We start from the raw sequence: 6,765 nt of genomic DNA, 5'->3' as shown, positions 1-6,765 counted from the left end.
TGGGTGACCACCATTACCTTGGCCACCACGTCCTCCAGAATGGCGGCCTCTCCCATGACCACCTCTACCTCTAACCATTGGGGGTCTGTAACTCTGTTTTGGACAATACCTCCTAATATGTCCAGCCTCCCCATATCCATAACAATTCCTGGAGTCAAGCATAGGTCTTTGTGAAGGTGACAAAGTCTAAGGATAACCACCAAACTCAGAAAAGGGCTGCGATGGACCCTCAGCTACAGCCTGCAGGGAAGACTGAATAGGGCGGTTCTGATAACCTCCTGAACTCTGCCCTCTGGAGTAAGAACCTCTAAACTCACCTCCCTTACGGAACTTCTTAGATGGCGACGCCATGGTGAAGTCGTCTGGCTTCACCCCCTCCACTTCTATCACGAAATCAACCACTTCCTGAAAGGATTTTGCTGCAGTAGCTACCTGTAAGGCTGGAATCCGCAAATCTGACCTCAATCCCTTCACAAAACGACGAATCCGCTCTTGTGGACTGAAACAAAGCTGGGTGGCATACCTAGATAGAGCACGAAACTTAGCCTCATACGCAGCAACAGACATCCTTCCTTGCTCTAGGCTCAGGAATTCATCTCTCCTCCTATCCCTCAAAGTCCGGGGTATATACTTCTCCATAAATAAGCTAGAGATTGATGACCAAGTCATAGGTGGTGCCTGTGCTAGTTGACACTCAATATACGACCGCCACCACCTTTTGGCATCCCCCTAAAACTGATAGGTCACAAACTCCACACCGAATCGTTCTACTATGTCCATCTTATGTAGCAGCTCATGACAATCAACCAGAAAATCATAGGCATCTTCAGATTCAGCACCCTTGAATATCGGAGGTTTTAACTTTAAGAATTCGTGAAAAGTTCATGCTGATCACTTGTCATTATGGACCCTGTAGTCAATCGAGGAAACGTGCCTATTTCCAATGAGGCATCCATGCGGGGAGCCACAGCGGCTGTATGTTGTACCCCCTGAACCCGAGGTGCTGGTGCAGAAAACACTGGAGGTGTCTGGCCCTGAGCAGACAACCCGCTAAGATAGGTAAGAACCTGGTTAATCATCTCTGGGGTAGGCTGGGGTGGTAATTCCTCATCTTGAACCTGCTCTTCTCCCCCTTCTTCACCCTCTCTCACTACCTCATAAGTCGGTGGACGAGTCACTGCCCTATTACTATCTGAACCAGGTGTTCGTCCTCTACCTCTAGAGGGCGTCCTCCTGCGACCTCTACCACGGCCTCTTGCCACTGCTCCTCCTCGAGCTATGGTCCCAATGTTTGGCTCAGACACACCCTGTCCTGCCGGTGCTGGCGTTGACACAGTTGTTGCTCTAGTTCTAACCATCTGCGAGATAGAGTGAGGATGTCAGATACCAATTTGTATCACCTAGATACCAATTGGACCCAAGTAATAGCACGAAAGAAAGAAGAATGGAGTTTTCCGAAAGTCCTATAGCCTCTCAAAGAAAAGTAAAGGCGTCCCCCTACCGTTCCTCAAGACTCTACTAGACTCGTTCTTGTATGATGAGACCAACGAACCTAAAGCTCTGATACCAAGTTTGTCACGACCCAACGACCCGCGAGTGGCACCCACCCTTATCCTCCTATGTGAGCGAACCAACAAATCTAAACCTCAACGCTTACCTGTACATAAAATTTGAATAACAAAATATAATGCGGAAGACCAAACTCATTAATATAACCAATTAAATAAACTTCTAAAATATATTACTTATCATCCCCAAAATCTGGAAGTCATCACATCAAGAACATCTATCCTCAAATTTCTAAGTCTAAGAGTAATTAAGAACTAAAATAAGTAAAACGATGGTCCATGTCCGAACTTCAAAGACATCAAGACGTGAAGAAGAGAATCCAGCCCGAGCTAGGAACAATAGCTCACCCTGAAATTTGACGTGCTGAAGACTGGCTAGAGTTGCGGACGAGACGAAGTCACTGGTGCACTTGCTGCACTCCACAAAACAACAAAAGAACATAAAAGTAGGGGTCAGTACAAGTACTGAGTAGGTCATCGGCCAACTCAAAATAGAAAGCAATATATATATGAAATAATAATGCAAAACCGACCACAATACTCAAGCACATCTACGAGGACTCAAGCCTCCACACCATACTCATTTGGGAATTAGATTCTTTGAAATTGAGTATATTAACATAATTCAAGATTTCTTCTCTTTATTCTTATCGTGTCGGAACGTGACACTCCGATCCACTAATCCTGTGTGTCGGAACTTGACACTCCGATCCACTATTCCTGTGTGTCGGAACGTGACACTCCGATCCACTAATCCTGTGTGTCGGAACGTGACACTCCGATCCATTATTCCTGCGTGTCGGAACGTGACACTCCGATCCATTATTCCTACGTGTCGGAACGTGACACTCCGATCCATCTATCTCATTATTTCAGTTCATCAAGCTTTCTTTATGTCAAGCATCATCTTAACAAAGAGGTTTAGGATTGAAGATTCAACAGTCTTATCATTCTAAACACCACAGTTATACGATTACATCATACAAACACACAATCAAGTATATGGAAGACTTTACAATACCACCCAATACATATCAATCGCTATTAAGAGTTTACTATCACATAGCATAAACAATAACCTACTTCCACCGAAGAATCATGATCAAGCAAGCTATCTCCCCAATGCCCTTTTGCTTTCCTCTTCGTTCTCTCTCTCGCTCGTTCGTTCTCCCTCTCTGTCTTTTTCTTTTTCTTCTCTAGATTCTTTTCTTTTACCCTAATTATCATATAATTCATTATGATAAAAGTAACCCATTATTTATTCTAAGGTTATCTCCTTTAACCCTCCAAGTAAATAAATTATTAAACTTACCCCACTAATTTCATAAGGTTTGTCATGAATAGTCCAAAACACCCCTTTAAAACTTTTAACAGAAATCCGACCCAGTTAGGTTACGCAACCTGTGACGGTCCGTCGTGTCTACGACGGTCCGTCCTGCAGGTCCGTCACAAAGTTCAGAGAGTCAAATTCTGTAAAGGGTTTGTGACGGTCCGTCGTACCTACGACGGTCGGTCCTGCAATTCCGTCGCGAAGTTCAGAGAGTCGATCTCAGTACCCAGATTTTCAGATTTTAAGTGTTTTGGAACGAAGCCCCTCGACGGTCCGTCATGCCTATGACGGTTCGTCCTACTTGTCGTCGAGGGTAATGAGAAAAGTAGCAGAAGAAATTCACAAGTATGGGGCGACGAAATCCATCACGGGCCGTCGTGACCATGACGGTCCGTCGCGTGGTCCGTCGACCCAGTCAGTTTTTATCAAATTAATCTTACTGCTCGAATCGACTAAACAAGTCATTACAAGAGGTGACTAACAAATAGTTTGCTATGGAACACAATTAAATCAAAGGTGTTATGAAACTATATGAAATTAGAAGACGAATAAAGTAGGGAGAGGAGAAAGATTTCTTATTCATTTTGAAGTATATTCAGGATTCATTGATCTTTCACAAATCTTATTTACAACGAAGGAAAACCCTTTATTTATAGGGAAAACCTTACTTGGTCCCCAAGTAGGATTCGTAACCATATTCTACAAGGACTCCACATAATTAGACATTCACTATAATACAAATTATTTATAACACTCCTCCTTGAATGTCGGTAGATTATGTGCCTCGTTAAAACCTTACTAGATAAAACCCAGTAGCAAAAACTAGTGAAGGAAAAAGAGTACACATATCTAATAATACGCATTATGGATGCCTCATTAAAAACCTTACAAGGAAAACCCACTGGGACAAAACCTTGTGAGCAAAAAAGAGTACACGCGTATTAACTCCCCCTAATGACAACATCATTTCAGAGACTAGAATCTTCGTTTTCCAAGCTTGTGCACCATCTTCTTGAAAGTTGTAGTTGGTAGAGACTTGGTGAATAAATCAACAATAATATTACTTGAACAGACCTCTTGTATGTTGATATCACCATTCTTGGGAGCTTATGAGTGTAGAAAAACCTTGACGAAATATGTTTTCTTCTATCTGCTTTTATAAATCTTCCCTTCAAGATCAATTATTTTTGCAAGTTCCTTACTTTAACTTCTTAAGCAAATAATCTATTACCTTTTGAAAACTCTTCAAGAGTTTTAATTCTAGTTATCAACTTGCATTACAATATTTGTATATGCTTCATGCATTTTGAATCGATTTAATCCTTATAAAGATTATAAATAAGTTCTCCAAAAACTTGCACATTCTTTAGATTTTGAATCCTTCATGACTTTTCATATTAATTTTGTCAAGTGGTAACATTCAATATTAAATGTATGATATATTCTAGTGACTAGATTGCAAGTCAAATAAGTTTTACGCTTACCAAGATGCATCATTCCACTTTTCACTTGATAATTAATCTACATCAGCATCTTTAATGGACGTAAAATTTATATCCTCATAATCTTTTACAATATTGCGCTATATTGTATTAAATATATCGTCAAGGACATACCATTTTTTATCGATTCACAAAACAACAAAACTTATTGAGATCTCATCACTTCATTATTTTTAGGTAGCTACTCCTCTCATGAGGTTTCATAAAGTGTTATGTCGTAAGCTCTCCAAGAGCACATTGTCTCCTTATTATGATCATTTTTATTCTTTGATCCTCCCCCCTTTTCAAGGATTATTTTATGTAGAATTGATTAGTCTATCATGCTTCATGCATGTCATAGACTTTATCCTTAAAGGACATTCAATAGATGTATTTACAACTCTTTTGTTGCTTCTAGTCTCCCCCTTATGCTAGACAAACTAACATATATCTCAATCTTTTGGAGAATCTATCTTTGTGCATCAATGTATATTCATTGATTATATACCACATATCAAAATAATCATATGAAAAATATTTGGTCCCCGACCATAAATCAATTGAAAGAAAATTTGATCATAATTTATCAGTCTGATGCGTACAATTACTTTTGTATGCAATATCGTATTTCATATCAACATATGAAGCTTTATTTTCATAAACAATGATTTTACTATTTGAGACATTTACTGTCACATCATCTTGAGTATTTATAAATATTATCAAGATAAATTGTCTTGATTACATTTTCTGAAATTGTGATCTTCACTCAATTGTTTTTGCACAAACAATTTTGTGAATGTCAAACTACATGTTAACAACAAACGTACATGTGATTATCTTATAAATGCATCTTTTTAACATATCACATGATAAGTAAACGGGCCCATATCTACCTTTTATACTTTTCAGAATTAGGAATTTAGTCCCTACTTTAGTTGATCCAATCAACTTTATCACGAGAACAAGCAACGTAAAGAATTCTTGAAGAATCTTCTAGTTTTTCAATGTATGTCCATTACTCAGTATGTGAGATGATCAAATTATTCATGCCAACTAATAAAATTATTATTACTCGTAAACTCCAAGTTTACTACGTCATGTGCATTTTACTTTAGTAAATTTCTGATTTACTATTATACGATTAAATTTCAATTTTATTGATCAAAGAGTAATTTTCAGATTTATTTCTTCTCAATTACTTCACCCTTTAGGTGAGTCGTGATTTCATCATTGAATGAACTAATCTAAAGAAAATTGTGCATGTAACATATTATTTGTGCCAACATTTTTGCAAACATCAAGTTGCGAGATAATAATAGACACACATGAGATCATATAGAAGAAACATTTATTAGGACCATTCAATATCTAAACAATCCACTAAGTGGATGACTAGGTCAACAATTATCTATATACGTTCCTAGAACGCAGAGAATTAATTCTCAACTTTCGTTTATGATGGTCTCACAATTAACTTGCCTTGTTAACAAGCAGTACAAGAAAATTCACGTCTAGCATGGTGACTTATCACCTCATTCACTCTAAAGAATGAATCTGTACTTTTACCATTTATCAAAGGCTCTCATTCTTCATGAATGGAATACAATCATCTAATTACATCAAATTTTGATAACTTAGTACCTCATTCCATATTCGTGTGCATCATTTAATCAATTGTCTTCTTTTAGACATTTATGCACTGCTACATTCACTTTAGGGAATGGATCTGCTTCAACGAGATATATTTCATGACTAATTTTATCAAAAACTCATTATTTCCCTTAGTCATCATAATATCATCAATATGGTGCATTGAGACTCAAACCCAACGTCTTATGCCATAAATCAATGAGGGACTTGAATCCAACATCTTTCATCACAAAGCATCAAGACTTCTGATGTCTTACCCTCTTGGTGCGATTGGACGTAAATCAATCGTCTTATTCTTTTGGTGCGATATAACTTAAATTCATTGTCTCACCCACAATGAGGCTCAACCTCAAGACTTTGAAAATAATTGCAATTTTATCACTTTTGATGATCATTAATATGATTATATATTATAATTACACACAAAACTGAGACTAATGATTTCTTATAATCAACACTAGCAGTTAATAGATATAGTTTAATAGATGACGTACCTCATATAAAGATTGGAAACACATCTTTCACTAAATTGTGCTTATTTCATTATTAAAATAAATTAAGGAATTCTCTTCCCAGTCGGTTAAAATTAAATGTATAGAAAGTCGACAAGTCTCTTTAAATACTTACTTTCGATGGTACCTCAAGATTTGTTACATAAATAATTATAACATAAAGATAAATCATACCTTGAAGATATAAGAACCTTATTGCATAACTTATGCAAGATCTCTTT

The sequence above is a fragment of the Solanum pennellii genome, chromosome 10 (genome assembly GCF_001406875.1).
Source record: "Solanum pennellii chromosome 10, SPENNV200".
NCBI classification, from domain to species: domain Eukaryota; kingdom Viridiplantae; phylum Streptophyta; class Magnoliopsida; order Solanales; family Solanaceae; genus Solanum; species Solanum pennellii.
This window is presented reverse-complemented; position numbering follows the sequence as displayed.